This window comes from Tachyglossus aculeatus, chromosome 9 (assembly GCF_015852505.1).
Source record: "Tachyglossus aculeatus isolate mTacAcu1 chromosome 9, mTacAcu1.pri, whole genome shotgun sequence".
Taxonomy (NCBI): Eukaryota; Metazoa; Chordata; class Mammalia; order Monotremata; family Tachyglossidae; genus Tachyglossus; species Tachyglossus aculeatus.
Window position 1 is genome coordinate 64,852,507 of NC_052074.1, and position 24,199 is coordinate 64,876,705.

Sequence of the window (24,199 nt, forward strand, 5' to 3'; positions counted from 1 at the left end):
TTTAGGAAATGTCCCAGTCAACCCATCGATAGGATTTATCAAGCCCTTTCTGTGTCCAGAGTCCCGTAATGCTTGGGAGAGTACATTGTACTTAGCAGACACGTACCCTTCCCGAAATAAGCTGGGCAAGGGACACTAAAATAAGTCTCCAAAACAAAGCCTCTGTCATCTTTTAAGTTTGCCTCCGTCACGACTTAAAACCCCTTTTCCTGAGATCCTGCCCACTGACATCACCCCCACTTTCCTCCCTTCTTTCCCTCATTGTGACATGTGCCAACTCAGGGCAGTTCCTTTATCCACGGATGTTCACTTGTTAAACAAATGCTTCCAATCAATCAAGCGAACGTCTTCTGTAAATTAGACCACAGGGCTTTAGAATAGCACACAATAACTGCATCAATTTTACACGCAAGCTTAAAAAAAAAACCAAGTGCGGTTTTCTGCAGCTGGAATTAAGCTGAATGCAATCAAACACAATTGTGTTCATTCTGGGCATTCCCAGAACCCCCCTGAACCTTGTTTCTTAACTCCGGTCATTCTCTTTCTATTAGTTGGATCATTTGGATATAGCTACTGTGAAGGACAGTATTTCCAGTTTTCCCGTTAACATGACATCAGTCTCCATTAAAGACAATTGTCTAAAGTCTCCTTAGGGATATGAATGTACAGACTAGAAAAACCAACAGGAAGGTAAGTGGGTGATAAAACAGCAATGAGGCAGTCAAAATCAAACAGTCAAGGCATTGTGTTGGAGAAAAAAAAACACATTCAGAGAGGCGAGGGTTCAGAATGAGGATTCCGAATCCACCGCAGTTCAACCGCCGTTGAGAAGCAGCATTCATTCAATCGTATTTATTGAGCGCTTACTGTGTGCAGAGCACTGTACTAAGCGCTTGGGAAGTACAAGTCGGCAACATAGAGAGACGGTCCCGACCCAACAACGGGCTCACAGTCTAGAAGGGGGAGGCGGACAACAAAACAAAACATGTAGACGGGTGTCAAAATCGTCAGAATAAATAGGATTAAAGCTAGATGCACATCATTAACAAAATAAATAGAATAGTAAATATGTACAAGTAAAAGGAATAGAGTAGTAAATCTGTACAAATACATATATACAAGCGCTGTGGGGAGGGGATGGAGGTACTGGCCTAGGAATCAGAGGACCTGGGTTCCAATCCCGCTCCACCGGTTGTCTGCTCTGTGACCTTGGGGAAGTCATTTAACTTCTCTGTGCCTCAGTTACCTCATCTGTAAAATGAGGATCAAGGCTGGGAGCCCCATGTGGGACATGGACTGTGTCCAACCTGCTGACCTTGCATTTACCCCAGTGCATAGTACAGTGTCTGGCACATAGTAAGCGCTTAACAATGCCATTAAAAAAAAAAAGTGTTAACAAGGTAAGTCAATACATGGCTAGATCAGGTGAAATATCATGGTGAAAATGTGCTTTGTCTTCTGCTGCCAGCCTCCCCATTCTCTGAATAATAATAGTAATAATAATAATAATAATAACAATAATAATAGTAGTGGTATTTGTTAAGATCTTAGAGAAGCAGCGTGGCTCAGTTGGAAAGAGGATGGGCTTTGGAGTCAGAGGCCATGGGTTCACATCCCGGCTCCGCCGATTGTCAGCTGTGTGACTTTGGGCAAGTCACTTCGCTTCCCTATGCCTCAGTTACCTCATCTGTAAAATGGGGATTAAGACTGGGAGCCCTCCCTGGGACAACCTGATCACACCGTAACAACCCCGGTGCTTAGAACAGTGCTTTGCACATAGTACATACTTAATAAATGCCATCATTATTATTAGGGACCCTGTATAATTCTCATAACTGTAGTCTTCTGAAGTGCTTAGTGCAGGGCCAGGAAGTGTTGCCAGAGTTCAGCTCAAGCTGATCAAAGACAGGATCAATAGACTGAATCTTGTTTAATGGCAGCTGATCACACTGATCAATCTATCCATCAGGGGGAAACTGTGCTCTCCCAAGAACCCTTCTACAGTGCTCTGCACACAGTAAGTGCTCAATAAATATTAATTGATTGATTGGTATTTATTGAGTTGATCAGGTGCTCAGTAAATATCCTCACTACTATGACTTCTACTACTATTACTATTAATACTATTACTACTAATAATAATAATAATAGTAATGGTTCCTGAGGCACTCTGTGGCTTAGTGGGAATGGCCCGGGCCTGGGAATCAAAAGGTCCCCCACATGTCTACTGTGTGACCTTGGGCAAGTCACTTGACCTCTCTGGACCTCAGTTACTTCATCTGTAAAATGGGGATTAATGACTGTGAGCCCCACGTGGGACGACCTGATCACCTTGTATCCCACCCAGTGCTTAAAACAGGGCTTGGCACACAGTAAGCACTTAACAAATACCGTAATACCACTGTTGCCAACTTGTACTTCCCAAGTGCTTAGTACAGTGCTCTGCACACAGTAAGTGTTCAATAAATACGATTGATTGATTATTATTATTATTATTATTGTTAAACCCTTATTACATGCCATCAACAGAGGGGTCCTGTGTGGCTCCTTAGGGTGAAAAGTTGGGATGGCGGATACAGAACTAGGAAAATAAAACACTTTTTCGATACTCTTCTGAAATCTCCATCATTTTTTTTGGCTCAGTTCACGTGGTCAATATAATAAAGTGTAGTTATGTTGCTTAAGGTGGTAGAATTTTGCCTAGAAAACCTTCTTATCAGTGTTATTTATCTTGCGGGAATTATGCTATCCCAAAAACTTTAGGTTTAAGTTTCTCTTATTGAGCCCTGCATTTCCAAAGAAAGAAAGCTAAAGCTTATTAAAAATGATGCCATCAACTGTTTTATTCCTTTGTTTTTCTTCTTGAAGATGGAAACAAACTTATCTAGAGAAGCAGCATGGTTCAGTGGAAAGAGCCCAGGCTTTGGATTCAGAGGTCATGGGTTCAAATCCCCACTCTGCCAAATTGTCAGGTGTGTAACTTTGGGTAGGTCACTTCATTTCTCTGGGCCTCAGTTACCTCATCTGTAAAATGGGGATTAAATAATAATAAAATAAATAATGATGGCATTTATTAAGCGCTTACTATGTGCAAAGCACGGTTCTAAGCGCTGGGGAGGTTACAAGGTGATCAGGTTGTCCCACAACTGATTAAGATTAACAAAATTAACAAGATTAAGACTGTGAGTCCCCCGTGGGACAACCTGATCACCTCGCATCCCTCCCAGCGGAATAAATGCCATTATTATTAAGTCTATTAACTTCTCTGTGTCTCATTTACCTCATCTGTAAAATGGGGATTAAGACTGTGAGCCCCCCGTGGGACAACCTGATCACCTTGTAACCTCCCCAGCATTTAGAACAGTGTTTTGCACATAGTACGCGCTTAATGAATGTCATCATTATTATTATCCTGAATAGTATTATTTCCAGAAACGTTTTACTTATCGATTAGCTACTTTCCTTCCCTATTCCATACCATATGCTCCACTAGTAAGTTTAGTCGATCATTGTAAAGGGCATCATCTCTTTCTTTTCCTTATGCCCAAAATTCATTCATTCAATCGCATTTATTGAGCGCTTACTGTGTGCAGAGCACTGTACTAAGCGCTTAGCACTGTCCTAAGATCTGAAGCTTCTATATTTTCTCTGATAGTCCTGGGGCGAGCCACCACAGCAATCCAGAAACTCTGCAAATGAAAAGCACACTAAGGAAATTAAATGAGATTTTCCCAGGTCGAACTCATAGAAATAACCAAAAATTAGCAAATCTTGGGTCAGTGAGGGCAGAAAATGAGCAGGAATTCCCCCGGCCTATCTGATCCTGACTGTTACAGTCAATTCTAAGCACTTCTTGCTGTTGTTTAACAATGAAAACCTCGTGAAATGTCAACAAAATGAATGAAAGACAACAATACACTTCCTCCTATAGATTATCATCAACGTGAAATCTCTTACTGGCCATGTTTTCTGGAACAGTATCAGTGAAATCATTCAAGAAACAATTGGGTGTGCCAATCAGAGACCATAAAACAGAACAGGTAATGAGCCAAAGGGTTTGCAGTGTCTTCTAAAAATAAAATATTTTTTTCACAAGATGGGAAGAGAGCGGCTTTTCACCAAGAAATGGCAACTTAAATAAATGATCAGCTCAAGGAACTTAGTTCTCTGTTGGAAAGCATCCATGAAATCGGGAGAAACCAGATTAACTCGCGTTTAGATTTTGATACCCAAAGCTGAGAAGCTAAATATTGAAACGTTAAGTTTTCTGGTTTGGCCACTAGACTCCTGCCATTTGATGCAACTCCTTAAAACAATATTCGGACTGATGAGCGGCAGAAAGACCTGTTTATGGACTCGTTTGTCTTCGTTCACTTTTTCCGCAATGTTCCCAAGACACCACCCTAGTCTTTTGGGAGCAAATGTGGCATCTGTGAGAGGGGGGAGGAGGGAAAAGAGGGGAAGAGATTCCAATTGCTTTCGTGTTAGAGTTAGATCGATAGTCACTAGAAAAGAGTTAACTGTTCTATTAAGGAACAGAATTAAAATGAACTTTCCAACACTAATAGTCTTGAAAGTGAGGTTAATTGCTCCTGGTAAGGAGTAATATCAATTAGTGGAATAGAAGGAAAACCAGAGCTGTAGAATGGAAATAGCCCATTGGGAATACAGCTGCTGCCAGAGCCAAACAGATGGAAGGGGGAGAGATGTTTGCTGCCCAGGAATTGGCACGGGCTAGTTTGGGGAATGTGCAGCTGGCTTCACTGAGTTATTCAGGCCAAGGGAAGCAGCGTGGCTCAGTGGAAAGAGCCCGGGCTCTGGAGTCAGAGGTCATGGGTTCAAATCCCGCCTCCGCCGCTTGTCAACTGTGTGACTTTGGGCAAGTCCTCTGGGCCTCAGTGACCTCCTCTGGAAAATGGGGATGAAGACTGGGAGCCCCCCGTGGGACAACCTGATCACTATGTAACCTCCCCAGCGCTTAGAACAGGGCTTTGCATATAGTAAGTGCTTAATAAATGCTATCATTATTATTATTACATCTTCATGAAGTCTTTTCTGATTACTCACTCATCTCTCCAGTCAATTTTACCTCCCTAAAGAGCCAACTACACATGTAAATCCATACCTCCAAGCAATCAGGTTCTCACTCCATCCCATAGCACTTGTGTCTACATTAATCCGATCAAATCAGAGCTTTGTACAAAGTGCTTGGCGGAGTATAATACATCAGAGATGGTAGACACGTTCCCTACCCACAGTGAGTTTACATTCTAGAGGACAAGTTTACAGTCCACATAATTGGTTGCATCAACCTATCTGTAATTTCCTTTAAATGCCTGTCTCCCCCGCTCAATGGTAAGCTGGCTGAAGGCAGAGCTCATGTCTGTTAACTCCGTCGTTCTCTTCGAAGTGCTTAGAACAGTGGTCTGCACACCGGACCCCTCAGTAAATACCACTGATTGATTTGCCCAACGTCACACGGCAGCTGACGCTTTTCCACTAGGTCACACTCTTCCTAGAGTTCAGAGCGAAGAACACACCACTAGCCAGAAGATTCCGCCTCTCGATGAATGTCCGATCCGTATGTAAAGCTATTCATCATCCTTGATTTCCTCCTGCCGCCTCGAGCGTGAAACTTTACTAGCAGGAGGAAGGTCAGTTGAAGAAGGCACGGAAGAGTGGAGAGAGAACGGGAATGTGACTTTGTCCTGTGTTTGTTAACGGTAACTGCTGCCAGGTCACTGAAGGCATTATTAGCCTCGCATATGCCGCTACTTCTGTCTCTGAAAAGGTGCGGAAAGGTTTATCGTTACTTGCTAAAATGTGGCTTTAGGTGCTTTGGGATTATTCAAAATCTAATTTTTACATCCAGAGGTGTCTTTATGGTATCTGTCAAGCCTTTAATTGCAACAAGCACTGTTCTAAGCGCTGGGGCAGAACGGATCAGATCAGATCAGACACAGTCCCTGCCCGACTGGGGAGAACAGAGGGATGGAGTCAGAGGGCCCGGGTTCTAATTCCCGTTCCACTGCTTGTCTGCTGCGTGACCAAGGGCAAGTCACTTCACTGTGCCTCAGTTATCTCCTCCGTAAAATGGAGATTAAGACTGTGAGCTCCACGTGGGACAGGGACTGTGTCCAACCTGATTAGCTTATATCATCATCAATCGTATTTATTGAGCGCTTACTATGTGCAGAGCACTGTACTAAGCGCTTGGGAAGTACAAATTGGCAACACATAGAGACAGTCCCTACCCAACAGTGGGCTCATCTACCCCAGTGCTTAATAATAATAATAATACCGATGGTATTTGTTAAGCGCTTACTATGTGTGAAGCACTGTTCTAAGCGTTGGTGGGGATACAAGGTGATCAGGTTGTCCCACGTGGGGCTCACAGTCTTCATCCCCATTTTACGGATGAGGTAACTGAGGCCCAGAGAAGTCAAGTGACTTGCCCAAAGTCACACAGCTCACAAGCAGAGGAGTCGGAATTAGAACCCATGACCTCTGACTCCCAAGCCCATGCTCTTTCCACTGAGCCACGTGGAGTGCCTGGCAATGGATCCCCATTTTACGAATGAGGAAACTGAGGACCAGAGAAGTGAAGTGACTTGCCCAAGGTCACGCAGCAAGCAGCCGGCGGAGCTGGAAGAAGAATGCAAGTCCTTGACACCTGTCCGCATGTTTTGTTTTATTGTCAGTCTCCCCCTTCTAGACTGTGAGCCCATTGTTGGGTAGGGGCCGTCTCTATATGTTGCCGACTTGTGCTTCCCAAGTGCTTAGTACAGTGCTCTGTGCACGGTAAGCGCTCAGTAAATACGACTGAATGAATGAAAGTCCTCCTACCCTGGTGTCAGATGGGAAAAAGGATATAAATGTCTTTGTAACTAAACAAGAAAGTCACGTCTGTTGAAGATTGTAAGCTCTCTGAAGACAGGTTGCAAGTATAACCAACTCCACTGCACTCTCCCTGGTGTTTAGCTCTGCACATGGTTAGCCTTCAATAAACACCACTGCAGGGCTGATGGAAGAACACAAATCTGCCTAGATTTTGAGCTCAGTAAATATTCTGTTCAGTGTTTTCTTTAGCATCAGAGGTTCATCACACAGCAGCCACAAGCTCCTCTCCTGCTCTTCACCAGTTTAGCCAGGAAGGAGGTCCCAAGATCTCCCGGGAGCTCACAGGCCTGCCCGCTGTGGGGTAGGGACCGTCTCTATATGTTGCCGACTTGTACTTCCCAAGCGCTTAGTACAGCGCTCTGCACATGGTAAGCGCTCAATAAATGTGACTGACTGACTGACTGAATGAATGAATGAATGAACAAGAGGACGAACTGTCTGGACAAACAAATGAGCCGAGCAGCTTTGTTCTGAGAGTTGGGGAATCTGGAGCGCGCAGAGAGGAATCACGGAGAAGAGCTCCGGCGTCTAGGCAGATGCTCACTTATCAGTATCCGGCGTCATTTCCGAGAGAACGGGTACAACCGCGGAACTGAGGAGGGCAAGTTGGAGTGCTGTGCTGAATCGGAGCAGAACGTACCCACCACTTGGGCCCAGGGGAGATGGATGAGTCTGCAGGCGGCCCTCACAGAGGACGAAGCAGTTTTCTGCAGCGAGAGTCAGGGAAGGAAAGGCTAATGAGCCCAGCTGTCCGCCTCCGCCCGGGCACCCAATGGTGGAGTGAGGAGAACAAACAGAGACTAAAAATAGGCAGCAAGAAAAGGCAGAGTCGGCTCCACACATCGCGACTCCAGACCAAATCTTCGACGAACCTGCCGTTCTTTCTGGAACCTTCTGGTCCGCCAATGAGGAACCCCTCTCGGATATTTGATGGGAAAAACTTGCCCTTTCCTTCACGGCGCTTAGTGGACTTGCACAATTAAATCATCTCAATAGCTGTTTGCACTGAAAAAGCAATGGTTCTCAAGGTTAATGTCTTTAGTAACCTTTAAATTTGTTCTAGACGCGAGTCACCGAGATCATATCGCTAGTTATTTGATCTGTGGAAGTTTCTGACAGAGCAGCCTAAAGAAACACCTTTCTGGGGTACACAATGATGAGTGGTCCGGGAGGGTGAAGGGTTGAATACTTCATTTCTCCACATCCTGGACAAGAGTGTTGCCAACTTGTACTTCCCAAGCGCTTAGTACAGTGCTCTGCACACAGTAAGCGCTCAGTAAATACGGTTGAAAGAATGAATGAATATTGTGGACCGTCCATTCGGAAAGTCCAGTCAGTGGCCACGGTTTGGCCTTCGCCCCTTCTCAGAAGGTAGCCAGATGAGAAAATCCCCTAAAATAGTGCAGCTTCATGGGGTATGAGGACAGAAAGCCTGGCGTACAAAAATAGCAGCATTAAATTTCCCCTGGAGAAACCGGAGCAATGTTCTATTGTTTCCCTCTAAATACAACTGTCGGCTGTGTGACCCTGGAAAAGTCACTTCACTTCTCTGTGCCTCAGTTACCTCATCTGTAAAATGGGGATTGAGACTGTGAGCCCCCCGTGGGACAACCTGAGCACTTCGTATCCCTGCAGCGCTTAGAACAGTGTTCTGCATATAGTAAGTGCTTAACAAATACCAACATTATTATTATTATTGTGATCGGACAAGGGTATTTCTGACATGGTTCGTTGTTTCTGCTACACTGAGTTCCTATTCTCTCATCTGGGAATAGGGGAATCATTATCCTGCATTCCCAATGAGGCCAGGGAAGGCTTCAGCGGGAAAGCAGGGTAAGCGATCACCTCAGGGAGGCCCTCTTCTTTCTGAGGCTGGGTCTAGGGTTGGGAGGTGGAGCTGGAACTGGGCTTTGGTTCGTCACACTCCCACTCCACTCTCTGAAGAGGAAAATGGGCTTCTTGGAAAATAAATCCACGTCGATCTGTCCAACCCTGTTTGCTTTGCCCTGGGCTGGTACTAGGAAAAAGAAGAAGAAGAAAGAAGAAGAAGAAGAAGAAGAAAAGAAGAAGAAGAAGAAGAAGAAGAAAAGAAGAAGAAGAAGAAGAAGAAGAAGAAGCAGAAGAAGAAGAAGAAGAACAATAACAATTTTGGTATTTGTTAAGCACTTATTACATGCAAAGCACTGTTCTAAACGCTGGGGAAGATACAAGGTGATCGGGTTGTCCCATGTGGGGGCTCACAATCTTAATCCCCATTTTCCAGATGAGGTAACTGAGGTCTGGAGAGGTGAAGTGACTTGCCCAAAGTCACACAGCTGACAAGCGGCAGAGCTCAATCAATCAATCATATTTATTGAGTGCTTACTGTGTGCAGAGCACTGGACTAAGTGCTTGGGAAGTACAAGTCGGCAACATATAGAGACGGTCCCTACCCAACAGTGGGATTAGAACCCATGACTTCTGACTCCCAAGCCTGTTCTCTTTCCACTGAGCCACCCTGCTTCTCTAGGGAAATGAAAGAATACCTACCCATTTCCATCGCACGAGTAGTCAGACTCCCCACTTGACACAAGCGATAAGACCGTAACCCTGTAAAGTGAAATGGACCAAAACAGGTATTCAAATTTTCAGGTAATATTAATCCCTGTGGCGTTCGTTAGGTGCTTACTATGTCCTAAGCGCTATAACAAGTGCTTAGTACAGTGCTCTGCACACAGTAAGTGATCAATAAATACGACTGAATGAACAAGCCCTAGGGCACGTGCAATACAGTCGGATGGGACACATTCCCCGCCCCACGAGGGCCTGGCAGTCTAAGTAGGAGGGGGAACAGGATTTGAATCCCCATTTTACAGATGAGGAAACTGAGGCATAGAGAAGTGAAGTGACTAGCCCAAGGTCACTCAGCAGGCAACCCGTGGAGCCAGGATTGCAAACCCAGCTCCTCTGACTCCCAGGCGTATGCTCTTTTGACTAGGCCAAGCTGCTTCTCATGGAAGCACAGGAAGTGAGAATACCACTTTCATGTATTTGGAAAGAAGTCCGGCGCTTAGAACAGTGCTTTGCACATAGTAAGCGCTTAATAAATGCCATCATTATTATCCCTGGAGTTTTCAAAAAAATTAAAGAAAGAGGTAAAACTCTTATAGTGGGGATAAAACCACTGGGCAGCGATAAGAATAGGGAAGAGGGAGAAGGACGGAATGGTCCTTGCTGCTGGGAACGTGTCTGCCAACTCTGTTTTACTGTTCTCGCCCAATCACTCAGTACAGTAAGCACTCAATAAATGCAACCGATGACTGATGGATTACAAATATTTAAAATTTGGGGCACTTCGCTGTTTTGGGGCCCAGAGAAGGGAATGTTAAAATTAGTCATGACCTTCCTCTAGATTGTAAACTCCTCTTTTAGACTGTAAGCTCCCACTCTAGACTGTAAACTCCTTCTGGGCAGGGAATACATCTACTAGCTTGATCGTAGTATAATCTCCCAAGTCACAGAACGCTGCTCTGCATTCATTCATTCATTCAATAGTATTTATTGAGTGCTTACTGTGTGCAGAGCACTGTACTAAGTGCTTGGGAAGTCCAAGTTGGAACTGCACACAGTAAGAGCTCCATAAGTATCACTGACTAATTGACTTGAAAGCCATTTTTCTGTGTTTGCCTTCTCCCATGAATCGTATCTTCTAAAGGGGCAGGGACTGTCTTCAATGCCTACTATTTTTGTTTTTCAATCTTCCCAAGCACCTAGTAGTGTGCTAGAAATAAATCAAGTGCTTAACAAATAACAGAAATAATTCTAGTAATCATAGCAGACGTATAGTAATACCAATAACCTTCCAGAATATTCCAATCCTGGAAAACCCAGGATTCCCACCATTGCTATGACTTTTTTGGGCCGCTCAAATCAAGCAAAAAGAAATGTTTCTTTGCATCGTGGCTAGCGATGATGGTGCGTTCCCTTTGGAAGATGCCCAGGCAAGCACATTAGCAGCCAAAAGCGGTGTTGGATAGATCAGTGGATGAAAGCGTGGCCTATTGGCAAGAACATAGGCTTGGGAGTCGGAGGACGCGGGTTCTAATCCCGACTCTGCCACTTGTCTGCTGTGCGATCGTGGGCAAGTCACTGAACTTCTCTGTGCCTCAGTTACCTCATCTGTAAAATGAGAATTAAGGCTGTGAGCCCCATTTGGGACAGAGACTATTTCATTCATTCATTTAATCATTTTTATAATGATAATAATAATAATAATGGCATTTATTAAGCGCTTACTATGTGCAACGCACTGTTCATTTGGTCAATCATATTTATTGAGTGCTTACTATGTGCAGAGCACTGTACTAAGCACTCGGGAAGTACAAGTTGAGCACTGGGGAGGTTACAAGGTGATCGGGTTGTCCCTATTCGAAATGTATTTATTTATCCTGACATCTGTCTCCCTCTCTTGACTATAAGCTTTCTGTGAGCAGGGTACACGTCTAACAGCTCTATAGTATTGTAATAATAATAATAATGATGATGATGGCATTTATTAAGCGCTTACCATGTGCAAAGCACTGTTCTAAGCACAGGGGAGGTTACGAGATGATCAGGTTGTCCCACGGGGGGCTCGCAGTCTTCATCCCCATTTGACAGATGAGGGAACTGAGGCCCAGAGAAGTGAAGTGACTTGCCCGAAGTCACACAGCTGACACTTGGCGGAGCTGGGATTTGAACCTATGACGTCTGACTCCAAAGCCCAGGGCTTTTTCCACTGAGCCACGCTGCTTCTTTTAGTGAACGCTTTCTGTGTGCAGAACACTCTGCTAAACTCTTGGAAAGCACAATTCAGCAATAAAGAGAGACAATCCCCTCCCACACCAGGCTTACAGTCTAGAAGTCTAAGTTTCCAACCTGATTACCTTGTATCTACTCCAGGCCTTAGAACAGTAGTTGCCAAACAGTGAGCACTTAACACACATCTACATTATTATTATTATTATTATTATTATTATTATTGTTATTATTATTATTATTATTATCATCATCATCATGAAAGGTCCATTCTAGGTTGCTAGAGGGAAAGATAGAGGTGTGGATGACTAGGGGAGTGGCATTCAGTGGTCCATCCCTACCTGTGACAATGGCTGTCCATGGAGGATGACTTCCCATTGTAAGAGCTCTGGTGTCCTCGTCCAAAATGGAATCCTGGCCTAATGGGATCAGTGGTCTGATCCGACAGTGGTGTTACCTATGTTCCTCTATGTTAGGACAATGGAGAGCTCTGGTGTCCATGTCCAAAATGGAATCCTGGCCTAATGGGATCAGCGGTCTGATCCAGCAGTGGTGTTACCTATATTCCTATATGTCAGGACAGTGGAGAGCTCTGGTGTCCCTGTCCAAAATGGAATTCTGGCCAAATGGGATCAGTGGTCTGATCCAGCAGTGGTGTTATCTATATTCCTATATGTTAGGACAGTGGAGAGCTCTGGTGTCCCTGTCCAAAATGGAATCCTGGAGAAATGGGATCAGTGGTCTGATCCAGCAGTGGTGTTACCTATATTCCTATATATTATACAGTGGAGAGCTCTGGTATCCCTGTCCCAAATGGAATCGTGGCCTAATGGGATTAGTGGTCTGATCCAGGAGTGGTGTTACCTATATTCCTATATGTTAGGACAGTGGAGAGCTCAGGTGTCCCCATCCAAAATGGAATCCTGGCCTAATGGGATCAGTGGTCTGATCCAGCAGTGGTGTTACCTATGTTCCTATATGTTAGGCCAGTGGAGAGATCTGGTGTCCCTGTCCAAAATGGAATCCCGGCCTAATGGGATCAGTGGTCTGATCCAGCAGTGGTGTTACCTATATTCCTATATGTTAGAACAGTGGAGAGCTCTGGTGTCCCCATTCAAAATGGAATCCCAGCCTAATGGGATCAATGGTCTGATCCAGCAGTGGTGTTACCTATATTCCTATATGTTAGGACAGTGGAGAGCTCTGGTGTCCCCATCCAAAATGGAATCCTGGCCTAATGGGATCAGTGGTCTGATCCAGCAGTGGTGTTACCTATATTCCTACATGTCAGGACAGTGGAGGGCAAAGATGCCCGTTATCTCATGTAGCCAGACCTTTTTCTTTTCTAAAAAATGGTATTTGTTAAGCACTTATAATGAACCAGACACTGTAAAAGTGCTGGGGTAGAAAAAAGACAATCAGGTTAGACACAGTCCCTGTCCCGCAAAGTGGGGGGGGCACAGTCTTAATCCCCATTTTGCAGATGTGGCAACCGAGGTGCAGAAAAGTTAAATGACTCGCCCAAGGTCACACAGCAGATGAGTGGTGGAGCCGGGATTAGAACCCAGGTCCTCTGTCTCCCGGGCCTGTGCTCTTTCCAGGAGGCCACACTGATTTCCAATGTGCTTCTTACATGAATAATGATAACGGCATTTATTAAGCGCTTACTATGTGCCAAGCACTGTTCTAAGTGCTGGGGAGGTTACAAGGTGATCAGGTTGTCCCACGGGGGGCTCACAGTCTTAATCCCCATTTTACAGATGAGGGAACTGAGGCGCAGAGAAGTGAAGTGACTTGCCCAAAGTCACACAGCCGACAATTGGCAGAGCTGGGATTTGAACCCATGACCACTGACTCCAAAGCCCGGGCTCTTTCCACTGACCCACACTGCTTCTCAAGTTCTACATGAATTTGAACTCTCATAGGACGCATTTTTCAAATACAATTCATTTCAAATTTGTAAATAGGTAGGCTAGTCAGTGATATTTATTGAGCGCTTACTGTAATCAGTTGAAACCCAACTAGAGGGGAGGACAGACGTTAATATAAACAAATGAATTATTCATTCAATCGTATTTATTGAGCACTTACTGTGTGCAGAGCATTGTACTTAGTGCTTGGGAAGTACAAGTTGGCAATATAGAGAGACGGTCCCTACCCAGCAGCGGGCTCACGGTCTAGAAGGGGGAGATAGACAGCAAAACAAAACATATTAACAAAATAAAATAAATAGAATAGTAATTATGTACAAGTAAAATAAATAGAGTAATAAATAGAGTAATAACAGATTATACAGATAATTACAGATATATTCACAAGGTCTGTGGAGCTGGGAACTAGGATAAATAAAGGGATCAGGTCAGGGTGACACAGAAGGGAGCGGGAGAAGAAGAAAGCAGGGCTTAATCAATCAATCAATCAATCGTATTTATTGAGCACTTATTGTGTGCAGAGCACTGTACTAAGCGCTTGGGAAGTACAAGTTGGCAACATATAGAGACAGTCCCTACCCAACAGTGGGCTCACAGTCTAGAAGGGGGAGACAGAGAACAAAACCAAACATATTAACAAAATAAAATAAATAGAATAGATATGTACAAGTAAAATAAATAGAGTAATAAATATGTACAAACATATATACATATATACAGGGAATCAGGGAAGGCCTTCTGGAGGAGACGGGCCTTGGGAAATGTGAAGTCCTATAGATTCTCTCTGTCCTTGCTTATCCCCTTTACACCAGACTAATACAGAGAAAACTCCCCCATAGTAACAATACACATTTTAAACCTGCGTATTAAGATTTTCACCTACTTGGGAAGTCCCAGACATCAGAATCCCTGATGCTTATGAGGTTCACGGGCTTGCGAAGCAACCAAAGTGCTGGATTTCGGGACGGTGTGGTGTAAAGAGTATTTGTGATTGCTCACCATCCGTATTTTTTTTTTTGGAGTAATTCCATGCATGGGTTATTTCACGAGCTATAAGAAAATACCCTTCACATTTACGGTTTGTATGGCGACTCTTACGAGTGTCTTCGGAGCTCAAGTCTTTAAAATGATAACGACCTCATAAAAAGAAATCAGATATTTTCTGTGGTGTTTCTGCTGGCTGCCTAATCCCCAGAGCTTAATGAGGCAGGAGACAGGGACAAAGCGCTTCACGTTGTTTGCTTTCCACTGGACGGACCAAGAAAGGGACATTTGGCTGGTGGTAGAAGACAGGCACACGGAAGCGAGGCCCCAAAACCCGTAAAATATCAAAATGGAAAGCCTGCAAAAAGGTGACCTAAAATGGCAAAGCAGCTGCGCTCTCGGGTAATGATATGAATGTGGTTGACAGCACGGAGAGTGATAGCACGGTTCCTCTCTCCCTCAATCAATCGATTAATGATAATTATTGGGTGCTTACTGGATGGGTAAGAGATGTTCCCTGCCGGCAACGAGCTTACAGTCTAGAGGGGGAATCCCTCCTGCGCGCTTCAGAACGGGCTCATTTGTGATGTCTTCGTCGGGGATAGACGTCCACTTAAAAAGAGGAAAGAGTATTTCACCGCCAGGCAGAACCCGTGATGTCATTTCTGCTCCTCTGGAATAGCAGCGGCTGAAAGGTTTTTTACGTATAAATTCCACCCGACCCCAATTTCATCCTCTGAAGCACATAGAAGAAGTCCCTCTAGACTGTAAGCTCACTGTGGGCAGGGAATGTGTCTGTTTATTGTTATATTGTCCTCTCCCCAGCACTTAGTACAGTGATCTTTTAGACTGTGAGCCCACTGTTGGGTAGGGACTGTCTCTATATGTTGCCAACTTGTACTTCCCAAGCGCTTAGTACAGTGCTCTGCACACAGTAAGCGCTCAATAAATAAATACGATTGATTGATTGATCTGCACACAGCAAGTGTTCAACAAATCCTAATGAATGAATGAATAATAATAATAATGTTGGTATTTGTTAAGCGCTTACTATGTGCCAAGCACTGTTCTAAGCGCTGGGGAGGATACAAGGTAATCAAGGTTGTCCCCCGTGGGGCTCACAGTCTTAATCCCCATTTTACAGATGAGAAAACTGAGGCACAGAGAAGTGAAGTGACTTGCCCAAAGTCACCCAGCTGACAGGTGGCGGAGCTGGAGTTAGAACCCACGACCTCTGGCTCCCAAGCCCGGGCTCTTTCCACTGAGCCACGCTGCTTCTCTAGCATTTATTAAGTGCTTACTATGTGCAAAGCACTGTTCTAAGCGCTGGGGAGGTTACAAGGTGATCAGGTTGTCCCACGGGGGGCTCACAGTCTTCATCCCCATTTTACAGATGAGGTAACTGAGGCCCAGAGAAGTGAAGTGACTTGCCGGAAGTCACCCAGCTGACAATTGGCGGAGTCAGGATTTGAACCCATGACCTCTGACTCCAAAGTCCGTGCTCTTTCCACTGAGCCACGCTACTTCTCTTTATTTATTTATTTATTTTATTTGTACATGTTTATTCCATTTATTTTATTTTGTTAATATGTTTTGTTTTGTTCTCTGTCTCTCCCTTCTGGACTGTGAGCCCACTGTTGGGTAGGGACTGTCTCTATATGTTGCCAACTTGTACTTCCCAAGCGCTTAGTACAGTGCTCTGCACACAGTAAGTGCTCAATAAATACAATTGAATGAATGAATGAATGAATGAAGTCCCACATACCTTTCCCAGGCTATGCTCCTTGCAGAGCCAATTCTCCTGGGGGCCCATTTTTTGTGTGTGTGGTATTTGTTGAGAGCTTACTACATGCCAGGCACTGTACTAAGCACTGGGGTAGACACAAGCTAATTAGGTTGGACACAGTCCCTGTCCCACGTGGGGCTCACAGCCTTAATCTCCATTTTACAAATGAGGTAACTGAGGTACAGAGAAGTCGAGTGACTTAATAATAATAATAATGATGGCATTTGTTAAGCGCTTACTATGTGCAAAGCACTGTTCTAAGCACTGGGGAGGTTTCAAGGTGATCAGGTTGTCCCACGGGGGGCTCGCGGTTTTAATCCCCATTTTACACATGAGGAAATGGAGGTACAGAGAAGCTGACTTAAAAATAATAATAATGGCATTTGTTAAGCGCTTACTATGTGCCAAGCCCTGTTCTAAGCGCTGGGGGGGGATACAAGGTGATCAGGCTGTCCCACAGGGGGCTCACAGTCTTAATCCCCATTTGACAGATGAGGTAATTAAGGCCCAGAGAAGTGAAGTGACTTGCCCAAAGTCACCCAGCTGACAAGGGGTGGAGCCGGGATTTGAACCCATGACCTCTGACTCCAAAGCCTGGGCTCTTTCCACTGAGCCACGCTGCTTCTCTGACTTGCCCAAGGTCACGCAGCAGACAGGTGGCTAGTGGTCGCGTGGCTCCTCAGCGGACCCCCCCCTGTTTCGTCCCCTTTTAACATTTCACATAGAAGCAGCCTGGCCTAGTGGCCGGAGCATCAGCTTAAGAGTCAGAGGTCCTGGGTTCTAATCCTTACTCCGCCACTTGTCTGCTGTGTGACCTTGGCCAAGTCACTTAGTTGTTCCGTGCCTCAGTTAACCTCATCTGTAAAATGGGGATTGTGACTGAGAGCCCCACGTGGGACAGCCTGATCACCTTGTACCCTCCCCAGTGCTTAGAACAATGTTTGGCCCATAGTAAGCGCTTAACAAATATCATAATTATTCTTATGATTATTATTTCAAGACGGAGAAGCAGCGTGGCTCAGTGGAGAGAGCCCAGGCTTGGAAATCAGAAGTCATGGGTTCTAATCCCGGCTCCGCCAATTGTCAGCTGTGTGACTTTGGGCAAGTCATTTCACTTCTCTGAGCCTCAGTTACCTCATCTGTAAAATGGGGATGAAGACTGTGAGCCCCCCGTGGGACAACCTGATCACCTTGTAACCTCCCCAGTGCTTAGAACAGTGCTTTGCACATAGTAAGTGCTTAACAAATGCCATTATTATTATTATTAAGTCACTCAGCTTCTCTGTATCTCCGTTACCTCATGTGTAAAATGGGGATTAAAACCGTGAGCCCCCCGTGGGACAACCTGATCACCTTGTAACCTCCCCAGTGCTTAGAACAGTGCTATGCACATAGTAAGCGCTTAACAAATGTTATTATTATTATTATGATTATTACTGAATCTGGCCAGGTTAATCAGCCTCTACCCCAACGCTTAGTACAATGCTTGAAACATAGTAAGTGCTGAACAAATACCCTCAAAAAACAAAGACAACATAAAGACTTGGAGAAATATGCAAAATAAAATCAAATAGTAAGATACTATAGCTAGGGGTGCAGAATTTCAACCTCCTCAGGTTTCTGATTGGCTCACAGAGCTAGTCAGTGGCCGGCAAGACCTTCCTGAGTCTTTCCTTCAAGTTAATAATAATAATAATAATAATAATAATGGCATTTATTAAGCGCTTACTATGTGCAAAGCACTATACTAAGCACTGGATCGATTTCCACTTGGGTAATTCATTCATTCGTTCATTCATTCAATCACATTTACTGTGTGCAGAGCACTGTACTAAGCGCTTGGGAAGTGCTAGTGGGCAACATCTAGAGATGGACCCTACACAACAACGGGCTCACAGTCTAGAAGGGGGAGACCGACAACAAAACGAAACATGTGGACAGGTGTCAAATCATCAAAATAAATAGAAATAAATAGAATGTCCCACATGAGACGGGTATTGAATCCCCATTTTACAGATAAGGAAACTGAAGTTTCCCGGAGTTGCCCAGAGAAGTTAGGTGACTTTCCCAAGGTCGTGCAGCGTGCGAGCAGTGGAGCTGGGATTCATTCATTCATTCAATAGTATTTACTGAGCGCTTACCATGTGCAGAGCACTGTACTAAGTGCTTGGGAAGTACAAGTTGGCAAGATATAGCGACGGACCCTACACAGCAACAGGCTCACAGTCTAGAAGGGGGAGACAGACAACAAAACGAAACACGTGGACAGGTGTCAAGTCATCAAAATAAATAGAAATAAATAGAACGTCCCTCATGAGACGGGTATTGAATCCCCACTTTACAGATGAGGAAACTGAAGTTGCCCGGAGTTGCCCAGAGAAGTTAGGTGAATTTCCCAAGGTCGTGCAGCGTGCGAGCGGCGGAGCTGGGATTCATTCATTCATTCATTCAATCGTATTTATTGAGTGCTTACTGTGTGCAGAGCACTTGGGAAGTATAAGTTCGCAACATATAGTGATGGACCCTACACAGCAACGGGCTCGCAGTCTAGAAGGGGGAGACCGACAACAAAACGAAACATGTGGACAGGTGTCAAATCATCAAAATAGATAGGAATAAATAGAACGTCCCACGTGAGACGGGTATTGAATCCCCACTTTACAGATGAGGAAACTGAAGTTGCCCGGAGTTGCCCAGAGAAGTTAGGTGACTTTCCCAAGGTCATGCAGCATGCGAGCTGCGGAGCTGGGATTCATTCATTCATTCATTCAGTCGTATTTATTGAGTGCTTACCGTGTGCAGAGCACTTGGGAAGTACAAGTTGGCAACATATAGTGACGGACCCTACACAGCAACGGGCTCGCAGTCTAGAAGGGGGAGACCGACAACAAAACGAAACATGTGGACAGGTGTCAAATCATCAAAATAAATAGAAATAAATAGAATGTCCCATGTGAGACGGGTATTGAATCCCCACTTTACAGATGAGGAAACTGAAGTTTCCCAGAGTTTCCCAGAGAAGTTAGGTGACTTTCCCAAGGTCGTGCAGCGTGCGAGCGGCGGAGCTGGGATGAAAACGCAATTCCAAAGATTCCCAGGCTCTTTCCACTAGGCCACACACCTTGACGACAATCTACTCTGGTCTTCCAGCCAGTCCGGCCACTCTGTCTTGAAAAACCTCGGGGAAGCTCGGATCAAAACCAACCCAACCCGTTGGTTTGATTTACCCAAATACGCGGTCAAAAGCTGATGTTTTTCGAGTTTCCAAGCACGTATGCTCTGGTGCTGTTTTCCGCTCATCTCGACTCAGATAGAGGCGTTGGTAATTTTGACGTGATTGCACTATAATTATTCAAATATCTTTAATTATCCGCTCTGGCCTGATTTCCATATCCATTGTTTAGCATTAAAAGAGATTGTTATAGATGATACACCTAAAGTATCTCCCCTAATTGAAAAATGTGGTTCTTGAACAATAACAGGCATAATAACAACAACAACAACGCACTGGAAAGGCGATGGCAGCGATGAAACAATAATTACGGTCAATATGCTCCTCAGTGGGCTCAGTAATTAACGGCAGAGAGAGAGGACAGATATGTCGGCGACTGACTGATTAATTGACACCTCCCAATCAATCGGTCAATTAATATACCTATAGATACCTATCCGGCATCCGCAGCATGGACTGGTGGAAAATGCACCGGCCTGAGAAATAGAGGACCTAAGTGCGACTCCCATCTCTGGTTCCCGACTGTTGTGTGACTTTGGGTAATTCGCTTGGCTTCTCTGGGCCTCAGTTTCCTCATCTGTCAAATGGGGATTCCCTCCTCCCTCCCACCTAGACTGTGAGCCCATTAAGCGGCAGGGACTGCGTCTGATCTGATGATCCCGATCTCCGTCAGCGCTTAGTGCAGTGAAGCAGCATGGTGCAGTGGCTAGATCACGGGCCTGGGAATGAGAAGGTCATGGGTTCTAATCCTGACTCCCCCACTTGTCTGCTGTGTGGCCTTGGGCAAATCGCTTCACTTCTCTGTGCCTTAGTTACCTCATCTCATTAAGAATGTGAGCCCTTTGTGGGACAGGGACTGTACCCAACCCAATTTGCTTGTGTCCACCCCAGCGCTAAATACAGTGCCCGGAACATAGTAAGTGCTCAACAAATACCATAATTATTGTTGCTATTATTACAGTGCTTGGCCCGTAGTGAGCACCTACCAATTACCATCATTGTCATCGCCATTATTATGGACTCCTGGTTTCTGCCCAAATGTGACCATCAATCTATCAATTATTGAGCACTTACTGGGTTCAGAGTCCCACACTAAGCATTTGGGAGACTATGATACAATGGAGTTGTGAGCACTTAATAATTACCATCATCGTCATCGTCATTATTATGGACTCCTGGTTTCTGCCCAAAAGTGACCAACAATCTATCAATTATTGAGCACTTACTGGGGTCAGAATCCCGCACTAAGCATTTGGGAGACTACGATACAATGGAGTTGTGAGCACTTAACAATTACCATCATCATGGACCCCTGGTTTCTGCCCAAATGTGACCAGCAATCTATCAATTATTGAGCACTTACTGGGGTCAGAATCCCGCACTAAGCATTTGGGAGAGTACGATACAACGAAGTTGTGAGCACTTAACAATTACCATCATCATCATCGCCATTATTATGGACTCCTGGTTTCTGCCCAAATGTGACCAACAATCTATCAATTACTGAGCACTTACTGGGGTCAGAGTCCCGCATTAAGCGTTTGGGAGAGTATGATGCAATGGAGTCGGCCAATATGCTCCCTGCCCTCAAGGAGCTTACACAACTCCAAGGTAACAGCCCCAAGACTCCCAACAGTGTCCCCTGAGAGTGTGAGTGATCAGAACCTCCCCCCGCCGCCTGTCATTACTCCATTCACTCTTTCATTCATTCAATCGTATTTATTGAGTGCTTACTGCATGCAGAGCACTGTACTAAGCGCTTGGGAAAGTGTGATATAGCAATAAAGAGAGACAATCCCTGCACACACGAATTCACAGCCTAGAGGCGGGGGGACACATCAATATATGTAAACAGGAATCAATATAAATAAATAGAATTATAGATATATAAGCAGCACTGTGGGGCAGGGAGAGTAGGGACTGTCTCTATATGTTGCCCATTTGTACTTCCCAAGCGCTTACTACAGTGCTCTGCACACAGTAAGCACTCAATAAATACGATTGAATGAATGATTGAAGAGAAGCAGCATGGCCCGCAGGATAGAGCTTGGGCCTGGGATTCAGAAGGTCATGGGTTCTAATCCCAGTTCCTCCACTCGTCTGCTGTGTAGCCTTTGGGCAAGTCACTTAACTTCTCTGGGCCTCAGTTCCCTCACCTGTAAAATGGGGATGAAGACTGTGAGCACCCCGTGGGACAACCTGATCACCATCTAACCTCCCCAGCGCTTAGAACAGTGCTTGGCACATAATAAGTGCTTAACAAATACTAAAAAAAAAAGGGAGCAAGTCAGGGTGACGGGGAAGAGGAGAGGAAGGGGAAGAAAAGTGGCCCTCACCCTCGGTGAGGAAATGTCCTGGGCAGCATGGATGGGGTTCTTCGGCTCCACTGAAGGAGCCGAGGATAGGGTCAGCGTATGGTCAGGGCAGATCAGCCAGGCTGTCCATCCCCTCGCCCCCTCCTCCCTCACCTCCCCTTCTCTCCTTCTCCAGCCCAGCCGCACCCTCCGCTCCTCTGTCGCTGCTAACCTCCTCACCGGGCCGAGTTCTCACCCGTCCCGCCGTCGACCCCCGGCCCACATCATCCCCTGGCCCCGAATGCCCTCCCTCTGCCCATCCGCCAACCTAGCTCTCTTCCTCCCTTCAAAGCCCTACTGAGAGCTCACCTCCTCCAAGAGGCCTTCCCACACTGAGCCGCCTCCTTCCTCTCCCCCTCCCCATCCCCCCCGCCTTACCTTCTTCCCCTCCCCACAGCACCTGTATATATGTTTGTACAGATTTATTACTCTATTTATTCTACTTGTACATATTTATTCTACTTATTTTATTTTGTTAATAGGCTTTGTTTTGTTCTCTGTCTCCCCCTTCTAGACGGTGAGCCCTCTGTTGGGTAGGGACCGTCTCTAGATGTTGCCGACTTGTACTTCCCAAGCGCTTAGTCCAATCAAACAATCAATCGTATTTATTGAGCGCTTATTGTGTGCAGAGCACTGTACTAAGCGCTGGGAAGTACAAGTTGGCGACATATAAAGACGGTCCCTACCCAACAGTGGGCTCACAGTCTGGAAGTCCAGTGCTCTGCACACAGTAAGCGCTCAATAAATACCATTGAATGAATGAATGAATGAAAAGGGGCTGAGAATCGGGATGGCAGGCCTGAGCCCAGGGAACAAGCAGAGGAATTGGGGGAGGACAAGAGAGGTGGGAAGGAAGGGACCCTCAGGTGCAGACCAGGGCCTACGCACTGGAATTGCACCCTGTTTTTACCCCAACACGTGAGCCTCAAAGCCCCTCATCCTCCAACGTAGCCTATGTCTTGTCCTGTTCTATGCCATCGAGTCGTCTCCGACCCGTAGCGACACCCTGGACTCATCTCTCCCAGAACGCCCCGCCTCCATCTGCAATCGTTCCGGTAGCGTATCCACGGCGTTTTCTTGGAAAAAATCCGGAAGCGGTTTACCGTGCCTCCTTCCGAAGGGCAGTAAATTTGAGTCTCCGCGCTCGCCTCCCTCCCAGGCCGCTGCTGCCCAGCACGGGTGGGTTTTGACTCGTAGCAGATGGCCTTCTGCTCGCTAGCCACTGGCCAAGCTAGAAATGGGATGGGTAGGCCTCTGCTTGACTGTCTCTCCCATAGTCAAGACTCGTAGAGGACTGGAAACCCTCCAGGTGTGACCCTGAGAGGATACAGAATATGCACCTATTTGAAATTTATTCATTTACCCTGACATCTGTCTCCCTCTCTAGACTGTAAGCTCTCTGTGAGCGGGGTACACGTCTAACAGCTCTATTGTATTGTAATAATAATAATGATGATGATGATGGCATTTCTTAAGCACTTACTATGGGCAAAGCACTGTTCTAAGCACTGGGGAGGTTACGAGGTGATCAGGTTGTCCCATGGGGGGCTCGCAGTCTTCATCCCCATTTTAGAGATGAGGTAATTGAGGCTCAGGGAAGTTAAGTGACTTGCCCAAGGTCACACAGCAGACATGTGGCGGAGTTGGGATTCAAACCCATGACCTCTGACTCCAAAGCCCGTGCTATTTCCACTGAGCCAATATGCACCTATTCGAAATTTATTTATTTATCCTGACATCTGTCTCCCTCTCTAGACTGTAAGCTTTCTGTGAGCAGGGTAATAACAATAATAATAATAATAATAATAATAATAATAATGGCGTTTATTAAGCACTTACTATGTGCAAAGCACTGTTCTAAGCACTGGGGAGGTTACGAGGTGATCAGGTTGTCCCACGGGGGCTCGCAGTCTTCATCCCCATTTTCCAGATGAGGGAACTGAGGCACAGAGAAGTGAAGTGACTTGCCCAAAGTCACACAGCTAAGTGGCGGAGCCAAGAGTAGTGTACTCTCCCAAGCGCTTAGTACAATGCTCTGCACACAGCAAGTGCTCAATAAATACTATTGACGGACTGACTGGTTGACTGATGGTTTGAAACTATCGATTTAGCATATTGGCCCTCTGAGAAGTTTTGTCTGGACTGACCTTAAGAGGGAGGGATAAAGGAAAGGAAAGGAGAGAAGCAGTGTGCCTCAGTGGCGTCAGAGGTCATGGGTTCAAATCCCGCCAATTGT